The sequence below is a fragment of the Catharus ustulatus genome, chromosome 4, assembly GCF_009819885.2.
Source record: "Catharus ustulatus isolate bCatUst1 chromosome 4, bCatUst1.pri.v2, whole genome shotgun sequence".
In the NCBI taxonomy this organism is placed as follows: Eukaryota; Metazoa; Chordata; class Aves; order Passeriformes; family Turdidae; genus Catharus; species Catharus ustulatus.
In genome coordinates, this window is record NC_046224.1 from 53,401,168 (window position 1) to 53,417,997 (window position 16,830).

At 38.9% G+C, this 16,830-nt stretch overlaps 2 protein-coding genes and 1 long non-coding RNA gene across 3 annotated transcripts in view; 2 read left to right on the plus strand and 1 right to left on the minus strand.

Annotated features, from left to right (window-relative positions):
- Positions 1–6,684, minus strand: part of SLC16A7 (solute carrier family 16 member 7) — an 83,116-nt gene extending 76,432 nt beyond the window's left edge. Inside the window, exon 1 of the mRNA XM_033059169.2 lies at positions 6,470–6,684. The gene's annotated coding sequence lies outside the window, so the exon portion shown is untranslated. The remainder of the gene's footprint in view (positions 1–6,469) is intronic.
- Positions 6,102–7,708, plus strand: LOC116996006. The gene is made up of 2 exons (XR_004417850.2): positions 6,102–6,534; positions 7,148–7,708. It is a non-coding gene; the product is annotated as an uncharacterized LOC116996006 (long non-coding RNA).
- Positions 7,709–10,002: 2,294 nt separating this feature from the next.
- LRIG3 (leucine rich repeats and immunoglobulin like domains 3) overlaps positions 10,003–16,830 on the plus strand; it is a 282,893-nt gene continuing 276,065 nt past the window's right edge. Inside the window, exon 1 of the mRNA XM_033059168.1 lies at positions 10,003–11,011. The gene's annotated coding sequence lies outside the window, so the exon portion shown is untranslated. The remainder of the gene's footprint in view (positions 11,012–16,830) is intronic.

Consider the following 16,830-nt stretch of genomic DNA (forward strand, 5'->3'; position numbering starts at 1 on the left):
AAAGAAGACAGGTTGTCTTTTTTCCTATTCTTCACAAATATAAAGTATACTTCATGCACTGTAAATACAAGCTATTATGGCATATTCTTTTCTTCCTATTTTCTTTATATATACAACCCAGAGGTCAAAAAATACAAGAGCTTTTTTCATTCCTTGCTAAAATATGTTGTTGTGGTTTCTAATCATGTGCTATTGAGTCCCCTGATTGGTCTTTTGTAGTGTTGGTAAGAAGAAGGGAAAGAGGCTGCCTAATGGAACATAAGGACTTAGGATCCCAGTGTGATAAAATGAGTAGAGCTCTTACAAATTCCTCAGGGCAGAAAGGAATCCTTTAGTTTAGTACTATGTACAAATTATTATAAAGATGTACATTCTCAAAAGGGACTGGTAATAGGTTGATAGGCCCACTGCTGCCTTCAGCTTCCAGCAGCGATTTCCTTCACAGTCTATTCAGTTCTCTCCACCTGCTGCCAGATGTAACCCCTTTGCTCAGTCTGCTTGAATCTTTGTTCTAGGCACACTTTCTTCTGTCTTTGAAACCAGTCTTCAGTTCTAGTTTGCAATATGTATATCAACAACTTTCATTTCTACCATCAGCAGGAGGCACTGCTGAGAACACAGGGTCCACCACCTAGATTCAGACCCAGGTCCATCCCTGGCAAAGCATGCAAAAGCAAATTCTAGAAAAGATCTGTTTAGTGGAAAGTATACTCAGAAAAGACTGAATTAGCAAGGAATTTAGCACATAAAATTCCAACTGCTAAGAAACCAGACACTTAGATTGCCAAGGGGAGTTTATTTGCATCATTAAGTTGTTCTTTTCTTGGTTTCTTTTGCGGATCTGCCCTGAAAACTATAGGAACTCAGTGTAGTAATGACAACTCCTATGGCATTTTAATTCAATAGCACAGGTAACCGTAGAAATATCCCATATTTTTAGGTTCCAATTTCCATCCCTCAATAAAGTCAGCAAAGAAAAGCAGCTATGTCTCTCAGAAGCCAAGCTGTTAAAGCCAGTAGTTTGAACATAGTCATGTGTCACTTCAAAACTTCTCATCTTCACCACCAAGTATTTATATTGCTATCCCAGAGATCTGAAAAGAATACCATACAGAACTTAATTTCTAATGGTTTAAAAAAACACTCTAATACAATTAATTAGAAAAGCATATGCTGGAAGTGAGCATATGCTCATTTCTCTGTCTGCAATACTAATCAAATACATTGCAGTAGGAGCTATGCTAAAAAAAATCAAATATGCATTTTGCATATATGCTTTTGCCATTTTTGTCAGCACAAAAATGGGGATTTCTTTTTGGTTTCTTCCTTCACATGTTTTTAGTATTTTAAAATAAATACTTGCTCTCAGTATTTCTTTATTTCAGAACAAAACCAATCGAAAAGTAAAGCTCTGAAGGTGACACTATGAGGTTAAAACTCACATGACAGACAAACTGAGATTTCATATTTTTTTGTCTCTTTTTTGCTTGTACCATAGACACCAAGAGTGTTGAAGTGCTGAGTGGCAAGTGTGAAAGTTAAAACCCTAATGAAACTATTTCTATGGGGGGAAAAAGTAATTTTTATCTTTAGGGATGATGTACTGCTGTTTTGTGATTGATTTTATTAATTTTGATTAAAACTAGACCACAGAAAAGAAGTCTGTCATTACCATCACTGCAGTGACAGAAAGGCTGAAGTTCTTTGACGACAAGCACATTTTGAACACCATTACAGCTCTTTGCTGTATATGCTATCCCCAGGTGCCAAACTTGGGAATGTTGCCAACAGTTTGCCAATCCTGAGGCCACATGGTGGAAGGGCACTACACAATAGTCATGCCTGAAGCTACAGCAAGAGTCTGTTTGAAGGTATGGGAAGATGAGCTACTCTGAAGTACCAGAACTTTTTAAATATATAAATAAGAAAAGCTATGAAATACAGTCATTCCAAGCCGTCTTCTGTGCAACAAGCTTTCTGAACCTTGATCATCACCTACACATGAGTCATCCACTGGAAAACCTTAAAGAAAGACAAAAGTGAAATAACTACCAATCTTGCTGTCAAAACAACTGGAAAGTGTTCTTTTAGTGGATACATATATTCATGCTGAAAGAAAACAAACACTTTTTCAGCAATGTTGCATGATTGGGCATCTCCAGTTTGAAGAGTTTCATGATTTGACTGGTTTTCGAGGAGTTTGATACCGCCTTTATCTTCCACAGTAACAGTATGAAAATAATGTCAAATCCACCTATTCTCAAATATTCCAACTTCTACAATGTTTGGGCATCCTGTGGTTTTTTGACAGGTGACTTAAAAACACAAGTTTCCTACAGCCTAAAGTTCACAGCCAATTTTACATGATTTACACTACTATTCAAAACACAGCTTTCTTGTTGGGTGGAACTGAAATACTTTCAACAGCTAGCATTCAATAATCATGACACTAAGTTGAAAGAAAATGCATTAGCACTAAAAAAAAAAAACCACACCTGGCTTAAGTTTGTTCTCTAGTGCTCCCTTCCTTTATGAATTAACATTAATTCCATTTCTTAAGTCTTACAACTAGGAAGGAAAAGAGTATATTGTGATAAGGCTCAATTCTTTTCCATTATTTTCCTCCTTCACTTTTGCGAACCTTTTTAAGTAGCCTAGACATGTTCATATCCTTTTGGAAATGCTTTTTCATTTTTACAGTTTTTCATGGATACCTCTTCATTTACACCAAGCTTTTCATATATAAGTGTCATAAGACAAAAAAGCACTGTGTCTCAAAAAAAAAAAAAAATATTAGCATGGAAACTTGACCTTGAAAATATTCAAATATACAAATAAAGGAACTACTTAAAGACAACACATAAACCAAAACTAAGATCTACAAAAAGAGATAATGACGATGAATCTTCCTTCTCACCACCATCACCCCCCATTCCCCCCCCCAAAAATACTATGAATTAAAAATCTTAAGATTGCAAAGATAAAAACAGAGCAATAAAGACTGTGACTCCTTCTAGTTCTTCAGCTACTGTGACCTAGTTAGATAAGTCTTTGCTCTTCAATAAGAGTTTAACAAGATTCTGATTGCTTGACCATAAGAATGAGAAATATAAAGATACTGGATAGATTGTAGGGTCAAATAGAACTCCGTAATCAGTTTGTCCAACATCTTCAACTCCTTAAGTCATACAGTATTGTCTCCTCACTCCTGTGGCCAAATTACTTTTGTTTGAATACTGCAAACTTTTCTTCAAACTTCCAAGATTCACAATAAAATTGGAGAAGTTGGCCCAACAGATCACAAATACATGCAAGTCAAGGAATGTAGGTCTGGACTGAGATGCGTATGTGGGACTCAGCCAGTTCCTCATTTGACACACAAAACAGCTGGTCAATGACATCATATTTTCCTATCTAACCTCCTCCTTGGTGCTGTGCAAACATTATGCCATATATACATTACACAAACAGACACAGAGACTGGTAACATTCTCTATCAATGATTTATAGCTCTGACCTAACCATTTTAATAAAACTCAAAAGATAATTACATTTTTGCAATTATAACAACCTTGAAACATAAACAACACAGATTATTAGCATGGCCCAAGAATCTTCTTGATTCTGACACAAGAAAATTGACAGTCCAATTTCTGGCAAATGGTGTTAAGTGATACAATTTAATCGAGAATTATATTCAGACACCAGCCTTGCTAAAGCAAACTTCTCCTCAAGAAAAATGTAACTCTTCAAAAGCAGCACATGATTCTGCAATGGGAAATAAAATCAGGTAAGTCATAGCTTCTTTCCTTGAAATAAAATGGGTCCAACAATAAGCATATTTACTGGAAATAAAGCCACCTTCTCATTGCAAAAAGAGGACAACATCATTTACTTAAGAAACAGAGGATACCAGAGAAGACTTTTTCCTAAAATGAAGAAAAAAGAAAAAACACTGAGTGCCAGGAAAAAAAAGAAAAATCAAAAAATAGAAGTATTATGTAGTGAACCATATCCAAGAAAGAAGAGTAATGAAAGAAAAACATTTTTAAAAAACACCAGTTTGTGATTCAATAAATGTTTTTTCTCTCCCTTAACTTGTCTGTCCATAAATTTAGGCTGCCCAAAGACCTACTGCCCTGAGAAAACTTGGATTCTGGAATAAGAACTCTGCCATTGCAAGAGCCAAGTGAGCTTAAATACAATACACACTACATAGAAATGACAGATGAAATCAGGTTAAAGAGTTGGAAGAAAAATTTTTAAATATACTATTAACAATGCATTTATTTACAATGAAAATTGCTGAAATGGAGTTCATTCACTCCTTACTGCAGCTGCAGAGTCACAATATTTAACTACACTGCAGGGTTTTTTCTTTATATTTTCAAAATATCAAAGTCTCGTCCTTTGCATATAAAATACATGTTCAGATCAGTGTATCACTACACAATCTAAAGTTTTCCTATCTATAAAATGCATGAATTTGGTTTTCCACCATCCATTAAGACCTTCCATGAAGACCACAGTTCACATTCAGGCTATTCTACATCTCCATCATATAAATAAAATCAGGTTTTCTTCACTACCAAAATTATTTAAAGCTGCAACAAATAAAATCCATAACCTCCAGACACCCCTCTGCCTTTTCAAAATGATCAGCTGTTTTGCTTTGAAGCCACGTACACTGTAAACACTGTGCTGCAAACTAAGCTAGCTGGGCCCTTACAGATACATGGAGTTACACTACTGTAACGAATTGCACAAAAAACAGAAACATCTGGAGTATAATCTCTTCTCTAAATGTATTCCATCATGTAGAAGGAGTTCAGCACTCAGGCTCAAGTACACAATTCAAAGTTAGCAACAATAATGCAAGGAGATAGGAGAGAGCTGATTTAAAAATAAGAAGGGAATCACTTATGCATTATTCCCATACCTAATACTTGTACATGAAAGTATGTATCACTTTTACTGAATTATTTGTCAGTTTCCTCCTTTAAATATGTGCACATCCCTCTGTCAATAAATAACTTTCCTGTCATGATTCATGTAGACAGAGCTAAGGCTCCCGAGTTGTTGGCTCAACTGGTGTGTGATTAAGTTTATGGCCCCATTCCTGCAATGGAAGCTGCAAACACCTTTTCATTACTACTTGATCAGTAACTTGAGAGCCACAGATGGGAGCCACTATGGAAACATGAGCGATTATTATGGACACTAACAAAACAAGAATGGGCACCTTCATGAGGTACCAGCTTTCTTTAATTTCTCTCTTTTTCCTGAAAGAGCTTTCAACAACTATTTCAGTTAAACTCCTTTACCAAAAGTTCAGGCTGGCACTGGAAAATCCAGGTACCTGCAAATGTTTTTCTGCTTTGTTTTGTTTTCCTATCGACCTCACTGGAACAGCAGAGGAGAACTTGTGTCAGTTCAGTGACCCTGCAGGACTGAAAAGTAATGGGCTTTCCCAAGAGTAACAGGGGTCACTTCGGTCTCTGAAACATGAACAGGGCAACTTCTTAATCTCTCCTAAGACTTACTGCCTTTTAGGGGCTACATAAACAACGATGAACCCCGAACAATTGCTCCTTGCCAGGGAGAGTCTTCAGACCATTCCCTTCAAGGACTGGGTGCTAGCAGAGGTCAAGTGAAGAGAATGATGGAGGACTATTTTCGTGGCTCTGGTACTACTTAGACCAGGACCTCTGTATACAGCCATTAACTAGAGCCAGCAGCGTTTCGAGATAATAACGCAAGAGCTGTGGGGCTCGGAGCAGCCCAGAGCACGGAGCTGCAGCAGGCACGGAGCAATTGCGGCTCCATCCAGATCACCTTCTCCAAGGTGACCTCGAGCACAGAGCTCCTGGCAGGCCGTGTCTGAGGGCGGGCGCGGCGGCACGGTCCGCGCTGCGCTGCTCTCCGCCCCGTTTGCCGGCGGAGCTCCGGGCGGGGGCCGCGGCTCCGCTGGCGGTGCGCGCTGCCCGGGGCGCGCAGGCAGGCTCGCCCCCCGCGGGGATGCGCGCAGCGGCGCGGGGGCGGGATCGCGCCTCGCTCCCCCCAGAGCTGCAGCCTCAGCCCGGCCCCGCCGCCCGCCTCCCTCCTGCCCCGCTGTCAGAGCCGCCCGCCCGCGTGGCAGCGGGGCACGGCGGGCCGTGCGGCGTCTCCTTGTGCTGGCTGCCTTGCTACTGGGAACGACAGCTGCGTCTGTCCATCCATCCATCCATCCATCCATCCATCCATCCATCCATCCATCCATCCATCCATCCGTCCATCCCTGCGTGGGCGCGGCTCGTGTGTGTGTGTGACTGACAGTGAGGCGCGCTCTGCGCGGGGGCAGCGCTCGCTCGCAGCCCGCCCCGGCTGCGGCAGCCACTTCTCCGTGCCCCGGAGCCCTCCCCGCTGGGGACAACCTCAGCGGCCTCGCTGCTCGTCCTCCTCCTCCCTCCTGGCGGGTAGGTTACATTACCTGGTCTCTAGCTCGGACTGGATCTAATCCCGCGGCCGCCGCCGGCTCCTCTCCCGGCCGCGGGGGTGAGTGGGGGAATTAATTTATTTATTTTCCATGAGGTGTCCTCTGCGGCGGAGTAGCGGCGGGAGAGCCGGGGCCGGGCGGCAGGAAGGGAGGCCCGGGTGCTGCTGTCCCGGGGGTGCTGCCGGGGAGCGGCCGAGGCGTTCGGCACCGGCGCGGGGGGGCGGGGGCTGCGGAGGAGACGCCTCCCGGGCTGCCCAACCCGGCTCCGCGGGGCTGGCGGGGGCGCGGCGCCCGGCCCGGGAGAAGGGGATGGAGCCAGCGCGGAGGGGGGACAGCGCGGGATGCGCGGGGCTGGGACAGCGCCCGGCCCGCTCCCCTGGGGCCAGGCGTGAGCGCTCCCCGCCCGCCGCTTCCCCGCCCCGCCGCCCCGGAGCCCCCTCGGGCGGGATTAGCGCCGGGGAACGGGAGGGCACCTCGCTTCTGGCAGCGCTGTCCATGCCCCGTCCCACCCCGATCTCCTCCTCTCCAGCGCTGAGGGCGCCAAGTATTTCACATTAGAGGGAGTTTGCGCTCTCTGGTTCGCCGAAAGTCTTAAAAACAGTGTATCGGTTTCCTCGTGTTAGGGGAAAAATGAAAAGAAAATTAACCGAATTCGTTTTGTGCTCAACGCAGGGCCTTCATCTTCTGAAACGGGAACTGAAATTTGGCCAGTCAGCATCGAGTTACTGATGAAAATATTGGTCACCTCAGCATTTGCCGTCTTTTTGTCTCCTTAAGGAAAAAAAAAAAAAAAGTTTTGAGAAGTGTGTTGTACGTATGATGAACATATTTACGAAAGTGACCGCTAAATTATCCAGAAATCCTGTCATTGAGGCTAAAATCCTGTTAAGAAAGAGATAAACATAATCATATAATTGCATAATTAGAGTCTTTACCATAATACCTATTCTCATCTAAAGTTTGCACGTTGTGTGCAATACTTAAGTACTGTGAGGAAACCAGAGTAATTATAGTTGTTGACATTGAGTTGTGAAATGTGCAAAAGGAAATGTTAATCTTTTTTTTTTAAAAAAAAAAAAAAGACTGATTGCAAGCACTTTGTTAGAGCTTTATGAACAGGATCATTACAGGCATGTCAGGAGCTGAGACTGTTTTTATGTAGAGGAGAACTTGGGCTGTAGTTGGGAGTATTCTAGTTTCCTGAGCTGATAATAAAGGAAGGAAAGACTTGAACTTGTGCAGTTTATTTTTGTCTTTTATTTTCCATTAATAACATTTGAATCCCTTAGCTAGAGTCAACCACTTTAGAAAAGTTTCAAAAAGTAATTTGGAAAGGAGCATATGACCCCTCAAAAAACCAGCAGCATGAATGCAAAGAATCCATCCACAGAGGACTGCTGTCTGAAGCACAGAATTATTAGAATTTAATAGTAATTAGAAATAGAAGTAGAAATCAGACTTCTTTTCTCCTTTTCTTATGAATTGATTTGCTTTTATGTGAGAAGTGTTAGGAACTTTTCTGTGTTTTAAACTGTCGGAAGACACAGACCTGGAAATATCAGTAATGTAACATTTTAGCATTCTTTCATTCTTTAGGATGTTATTGTTATTATTTATGTATCATCCATTTCCAGGGCAAGTCTTCCAGATTCAGGAGGGAATACTTTGTCACATGTTTGTAAAGCAACCAGGTCTCTACAGTCTCTGGGCAGATTTTGTAAAGAACAGTAAGTAGTTCACTGGTAGAGACAGCAAACTGTTCTTCCTGAAACAAACTGAGCAGCGTGGAGTCATTTTTGTGACATTGCATAGGCTAAATAGTACTTGAGTTATATATCTGTGCCCAGGGGCACTTTCAGGAGCAAACATGGTGCCTGCCAGGCCAGCTAGTGGAAGTCCCAGCTGCATTAATTTAGGTAGCAATATCAGTCATCTCTTGTGCAAGTATGTCAAAGGAGCCTGTGCCCAGCACCCTCACAGTCACAGTGCCTGTCCTGGCAGCAGGTTGCACTTCAGGCATTGGAAGACCAAGGATCCACGAGGAGCCCACTAAGCCTGTTGGAGGTGAGAAAGACACTAAGCCATGACTCGTGGGCATGAAAGCTCAGGTACTGGCGCGACACCCACGGTGAAACTCTTCCAGTCAAGCCCGCAATTACAGGGTTAAAAATGTTGAAAGTAGGATGAAATTGGATGTAAAATCTTTTGTAAAAAATAAGCTGCCAGTGCTGAAATCAAAGTTGTATACTTGACGTTACAGCAGTCTAAAGCTGCCTTCCATATTCAAACACTTTTTTTGCCTTGAAGAAAATTGTAGGCTGTATAGGACCTCAGACAGTTCTTGTAAAATGCAAAACATGTTTACATTGCCCTTCACAGTGAAATAGTGAAGTTTACATGCTGTTTTATAGAATTTTAGAAAAGTAATTTTCAAAGAGAGATGAAAAATAAACACATGAAGGTAGAAATTATACCTGTTTTTTATTGCATAGTTCTATTTCCTCCATTGATATGCCCTAATTAAAATAAATATATATTTATATGGATATAAATATATATTTTAATGTGTTAATGTATACTGTATTATACACAATAAATTCTACATAGTGTAAAATTTATAATTTTACACTTATGTGTGGTTAGGTATATCGCACACAGTATTTGCTGCCCTATATAGTACATACTGCGTGCTGTATGTAACAGTGCTACATAAAGTACAAGTTGATGTATTCTGTGCTAGTAAATAAATTTTTATTTATATTACACTGCTTGTATTAAAATCTTATAGAAATTGAAGATTATATTATCATATATTAACTATTACAGGCATATACATCTTCTGTGTATATATATAGATATATATATATGTGCTTTATGCAGCTTCTTTCAGTACCTCTTTTCAGAACACTCTCCGCAGGAAAGGTGATCTTAATTGACTTGTTGTTGCTGTGTGCTTCATTGCATTTGGTGTTTTCTAGTCCAAGGCAGAGTCAGAACATAAACCAGCTGCAGGTATGACAGTGTGGGATTCTGGCCTACAGTCGGCACAAGTTCAGATACAGGGTGTTAAGTGTCTGCAACTTGCTTAAAGTCACAAAAATTGCCATGAGCCCTCAGACTAGAAGTTGATGTATGAACCAATTTTCTACTTGGCCTTTGATTGCAGTTATATTGTGTTTTTAAGTGAATACACTCCTCTGTGAGTGTCTGTAGAGTGAAGGGGCTGAAGTAATTCGGTTCTCAATTGCAAATTGAAAAAAAAACCCTGTTGTCATTCTGCATCTTTCCAGTCTTAGTGTACCTTTGCTGTAGGAAGCCCATTATTCAAATTAAAAATATTTGAGTGGTAGAAATTAATAATTTCTGAGTGAATTTTAAGAAACTACTAAAGGTTCACAGCTCTGTGTGCATGTGTATGGGAGTGTGGTATTCTGCATTTTTCAGTGAATTATTTGTTAAAAAGAAATTAAATCAACTTATCTATATATGTGTATGAAAAGAACCACTCTCTGGTGGTTAGTTTTGTGTCCAGTTGATAGATTTTTGTGAAGTTGCATGTTAAATGGTATCCTGTTTTGCTTATAACAGCTTGAGTTTTTTAGAGATATTAACATAAAAGATTTGTAAGTATTATTTTTTCATTAGAGAAAAAGAAAATGCTGCAAATGTTGAATACCTGGCGGTACTTTCTGTAAGTCTCTCCACTCCCCACATACCACTTGTCACACAGCTTTAGCTGAATCCAGAACTTTACAGGTCCTCTTCTAAGGTTAGAACTTCTCTGCTACATTACAGGGGTTGTGTCTTCTTGTTACAGAGTCTGAATCTGAAGGTGCACGTTTACAATCATATGTCATTCTGGCCTACGTCGGATTACATTCTGATTATGTTCTATTTTTTTCTGCATTGATTTCGGTTCCATAAATACACAACTTGAACTTCTCTCATGTCCATAAGCAGGGTGGTGTGCATATTCTTCTCATCTCCAAGTGTTGCACAGGATAATAACATGAGTATTATATTGGCAAAATATCTAGACTACCTTCTGTAAACTTTACATCAACAGCCAATAATTGTCATCCTGTGGCTCACTCTACCTTCATTCATACCCACAGATAGCTCTGTCACTAGCATAGAATTTAATCCTAGTTCTGTTAGTCCTGTACTTCAAGTTTTGTGATAAAACTCATATAAATATAATTAGAATGTAGAATTCTGTGATACTATATAGCCAAAGCATGTCTTTCCATTGAGGTTAGTTTTCCCTGTAACCATCAACTGTGTCTATTCTAGGCCAAATCAAATTGTTTTCTTTTGCAGCTCACGGTCACACAGAACATCACATTGTAACTACAGGAACAGACTCGACTGTGAAAGATCTCTATCAGGCATCACAGAGAATTTGAGGCAGATGGCAGTTATCAGCTGAAGCTGTTAGTTAGTAGAACTGTACAAGATAAATAGATAATTGAGACGCACTCTGGAAAGCTGGAAGAGATAATAAGCCTCTCTTCTAGAAGGGAGGTAACAACTCAGGTAGGTGGCTGCTGAACTCAACTCCCAGATCAGTGCTTTGTCTAATATCACTAAAAATACTGTGGCAGTTCATGCCTGTAATATTCATATATAACATGAATATTATAAACTAATATTCTGAATATTCTGAAGTCATATTCAAGTTGTTGTTGCTAAGGCAGTTTGGCATATTCAGTTATACAAGAGTAAAGAAGGATTTTACTGCTGAAAGATGGGTGACCAAAAAATCCCAGGAGCAATATGGCCCTTTGTTAAATTACAGTTGCCAAAACAGAAAGCTAGTTACACACCCTTTTTACCCTCCATGCTACTTTGTTTGTACTGCCATGCAACCAATAGTATACCTGCCACACTGACCATGGTTGTCTGTGGGGCAAGTGATTTCCTTTTTTGGGTAATTTATACTTATATTAAGATAATGGAACTACTTCTGTTTTCTTTACCATGAGCACAGAGAGAGGAAGGAAAGGAAGGAAGTCTATGAGTAAAAGGTGTTGATCTTGGTAGCTGCTTTTTAAGAGTCCTAAAAAACATCTTTCTGTTCAAGTCACTCTTATGATTCTCAAATTACTGACTACAGAAGGTGTGAAATTTTGCATGAACATGCAACGAAACTGATACCATTTGGTAACTCTTCTTACTAGGTTCTGATCTCTTGTAGGGCTATATTGGTTATAGGGAGAGAGTATGAGATATTTTTGTGTGAGTGAGCACAGGAAATAAGTTTTTGGCCTTTTTCAAAACAGAAAGTGGCATCTTTTCACCAGAAAAGTGCTTGAATTGGTCCACTGACAAATATTTTGTTAAACCACTTAGGTGGATCACAGGAAATATTAATTCTTGTGGAGCTGAACAACATAAACAAGCAAAAAATCCCAAAAAAGCCAACAAAACAAAACAAAACAACAGCAACAACAAAACTTTTGCTGCTCAATTTATTTTGAAAGATGCTGTTAAAAATCTGTCTCCAAGAATTGTGTCTGAAAAATTCTGTCCATTTACACTGGAGAAAACATAGAGCAAAACACATGCATCAAAAATATTTTTACAGTATTAGTTGCTACAATTACAGTAGCAGTTACCATGTTAGTTGCTACAGCACAGTAGCCAGGAAAGTAACATATTAAATTCACAAAATCCATTAACAAAAAAATTTGCATGTGTCCATGCTGCTGGTTGCAGAAATAGTGTGATTAATTTGAACAGTCTCTAAGTCTTTAAAAGTGACTGCTGGTTTGTTTTTTGAATGTATTGTTCTAATATTTGTTTTACTGTCATACTGGACATGAATTAGTTGTGCACATATGTAAATCCTGCTTCTATGTATTGACTTTTGAGAATGTTTCTCTGTCATATCTCATTCTATGACTGTTAAAACAAAGAAGAAAAAAGACAATTTTTTAAAGCTTACAAATGCATCAAAAGTGTAAAATTAACATTTGCTGTTTTGAGGCCTGATTGATCTTTCCATTATAATCCTAGTGATAGACTTTGGTCAGTCTAGAGTAATTTTTTATATCAGTGTCTCAGTTCAGATTAAACTGTACAATTGTAAATTACCATTGTGTTGTGAGATATGCCTAACTTCATTAGATTACAAAACTTCTTAGGTAGCAGGAGAATTTTCTTTCTGACTTATGTATTTTTATTTTCTTCTAAATGAAGATGAAATGTATTAGGCAAAAAACAATTGTTTTTTAGAAAAAATTCCAGAATCTGCCTAAATATTTATTATATAAGAATCCAATATATCAATAATTATAGACTAAAAGGATGTTGACAACATTGCACTGTAAACAGTGTAAATAATACTTAGAATAATATGCAGAGCCAGAAGTAGAAAAGCATCACTCAGAGGCAAACAGCCTTATAATTAGAATAGAAACAGATCTATTTAACTTTTTTTTCTTTCTTGTGTATCCTTTGGGTATTTCAGTCTTTTTCTGTGCTGTGATCCAGATTCAACCAGAAAATAGAAGAATAAATAGTTCAGCTCAGGCTCACGCTATATAACTTTCTGAAATTTAGGTATTACTGTAGGAGGTCTGAACAGAGGAAAGTCTTAGAAACTCGTTATGGTCAAGTTTGCTAATTGTGCCTGAAGGGGGACATCCTTCATTATCTGGTTGTGCTCAAATATTAACTAGTTCTCTCAGTCCCAGGGGACTATATGGGCACATGTCTTAGATTAACTGTTCAGGCATCATGTCTGAGCATTCCCAAAGCTATATGCTTTACCATCAGGAGAAAGGAAAAGGCTTCTCCCTTAAGGGCTCTGAATTTCATCATGGAGGGACTTAAACCCGTCCTTTTTTAAGAGCTGGGAATAAGGCCCTTGAGAGTAGATGGGTTTGCAAAAATGTTAAGCATCAGCAATGGGACTTAAGCACACTGATGGGATCATATTCTGCACTCAAGGTAACATGGCAGTCCAACTCCTGAACAGTTTCACAGAACATAATAAACTTCTTGAACACCATGAGTACATTGAAATAATCTTCAGTGCTTCACTTGTTATTCATTGTGATGAAAGCACTGGAGTATATGATCAAAATCATACATGAAGAGCTTTCACATCATATTATTATGTATTCTTATTAAAATGCTAGTTTACTTTGCAACTCACTTCTGGCATAATCTTATTTTTACAGTGTGTAAAGCCTTAGAAATGGAAGTATGGTTGGAATACTAGTGCTTGGCATGCTTCAAAACTGTAAAAATCGACAGTATATAATGTATTTACTTTCTTTACTAAATAGGTCAAAAATGTGTGTCTACGTTTTGGGGGACACATATCAAACAAGTTCTTCTCCTAACACACAAATGAACACCAGAAGACTTTTGAAGAAGAAAACACACAGTATTTATGTGTTTGGTTCTAGAATGCAGTATGAGGAAGCAGAAGTCAACTTTCTTTTTGGGGAAGGTTTCAGATCAATAATCCAAACCCAACAAATATGTGCATGGCAATGTGTTTGCAGGTGTTCACATATGTCCTCGTACTTTTTAGTGACTTTCTTGTTCTTTAACAATAAGGCCTGATGTAACTTCTGCTGGTGCCCCAAGATCACAGTGTTGTTTTTTGTTTTTTTTAATTCCATGAAATCAGTGTTAATAATTTCTTTTTTCCCATTTACATTTTATTGTCGGTCATTGATTCATTGTCAACAATGTCTTTGGATGTGCGCAAGTCTGAATTGGTAGTCAGATATCTACTTCTTGTCAAGTAGCTTGAATTCTGCAACAATTTATTGTTGTCTAGGGTGAGATTTAGGGGCAGATCAAGACATCTTAGGCATCTATTTATATGGAAGGACCCAAATGTAAACTGTATGTGTAAACTCTTGTTCTAGACAACAAAAGTCAATGCAATATTCAGACCCTTCTTGATGCCTTGTCTGCTGGTGAGCTGCTTTGCACATGGTTCAGAGGGAATTGGGTTGTTCTCTAAGCTCCATCTGAATACAGACAAAAATTATGGCATCGTGAAATGTACTGTGAGTTTCTGTCTAGCAGTTCTCTACAGAATAAAATTCCCTAAAACTGGACAAATACATTTAAAATATATTTTAATCACTAAATTCCTGACAAAAGTAGTGAAAAAAACTTTCTTGAGTTTCTCCCAAAGACAAAACAGGATTCCGTAAAATTCTTGGATCTTCACTTATCGTTTGCTTTGACTCATGCATATCATACAACAGTGCTTGAAGATACTGGCCAGGTAAAGCAGTCTTGGATATCTTCATGTGCCTTTTTTCTGAAAATGTGTATCCATGTACCTCTTGGATCTTTCAGGCTTATTCAATGCATTTAAGATATTAACAGGATTATTTGAGTTGGTAACCTGAAATAATCTGACACTGCATTTATTGATGCAGAAGGTTATTCTGAATTTTATGTCCTCATGTCTTACTTACTTTACAGTTCCATGTGAATAAAATACTTCGCTTTAAACATAGTTTTTTCATTTCCTTTGTAGTGGTACTGTCTACTGTGGAAGGTCATTCATTCCTTATCTCCTAGAGATTTTTGCTTCTCGTGGCACTGACACCACAGGGGTTTTTAGAGCATTGGGTTAATCTGAAGATTTTCAGCTAATATAGCACGGAACAGGGTGGAATCCAACCATAAAATAAGATCAGAAAGCAACAGCAAAGGACACAGTCGAAGTTATGGTCAAACTAAGGTTACACAGTGTGGCTACTGCCCCAGCAACAGAGCCTAGACAGCTGCAGAGCAGTGGCAGCCAGCCAGCACGCCTGACTAGATGAAGACAAGGCCAAAAGGAGGAGGACTTAAATCTCAGATATTAGCTGCTCTAATATAGAATGAACAAGCTATACAAGAGCCTTACATGCCCAGAAAAGAACTAGAACAGCTATTTGGAAACAAAGTCCTTGAAGTTCCTTCTGCAACTCTTCAAATATAAATTATGACAACCAAAGTATTTTAAAAATATTAGCTTTTAAGATGTTTTTAGTTCTAAAAATTTGTTTTTACTGAGCACATCATAAACAATTTTTGCCCTCAAATGCATCATATAACCAGTAATTGTATTTTCTCAAATGTGAGGCCATTAAATTGAGGCCATGACTTCACAGGCACGTTACAGTTTATGCAAAGGTAATCCTGGTTTTCCTTCTTCGACTAGGAATTAGAATCTATTATCCTAACTATGCTGTTTTTAGTATCCTAACTAACCCACTCTTCGTGTTGGGTAGTTAGGATACTCTGCTGTGTCTTGTGTACTTTAATTGCTCTTTCAAGAAACAAACCTATGAAAGCCCCATTTCTCTCTGAATAGTAAATTTTTCAGATGTAATGTGTAAGCTGTCTTATCTCTGCTGGCTGAAAAAAAATTTCCCACTCTATTTATAAAGGATATTATTACTTTACAGGATAGTTGCAGACTCTGACACAAAGGCATGGCAATTCAAAAACAGGCAATTAAATAGCTCAAAAAGGAGGGAAAGAAATACAATTCAAAAATATCTATGCAGGGAAGCCATAGCTGTCTGTAACCCTCCCTGTTTCTTTGTGTAGGTAGTACTCAGGATTAGCTATGGAAAAAAATGATGTCAGAACCACTCCTCTAAACCTTTTGAATTTTCCAATACAAAAATATCCCATAGAACTGTGGTGTGATTTCAGATATGAAACAAACTGTTTGAGCATTTTTTTAATGTCAATGTATTTTTTTCAATTAAATTTTAGTTCATCTGTGCTGTATACTGTGTTGTTGTTTTTCCTGTTAAATAAAAAATCATTCCTTATCAGGACATCCTTTCTGAAAGCACTTCTAAAAATGGACTAGCTTGATGTTGTGGATAGTGCTTTGACATTGAAGAAAACCAGTGAGATGGAAAGAAATTCTTGCAATGCTGGAATTGATGCCTGTATACTTTAGAAATGGTTTGACTCATTAGTGGATTAATAGGCTGCACAGAGGGCTGGATCTTTGAAAGAAGTCACTGAATTAAGGGCAGACTATTACCCTGTAGCTCCCATCAGCCTGCACATTAACCATCTAGATCTACAGATATTTTTGTCCAATACAAATCACTGGAATAATGAATGTAGGTTTTATATAAAATCGTCATGGCCATAAAATGGAATGTAGGAACATTTTGCCACTACTGCATTTAGAATGGCCAAAGCATTTGAATACAGCTTTGTCAGGATTTTTATTCTCAAGAACCCACCTATTCACAAATCTAGGATAGCTGAACATCACAGAGTTAGATTTCCTGTTATGGTCGGATTTTTTTCCTGTAATAATTTATAATATCATTTAGCTACTTTCATGGAAAAGTACAATT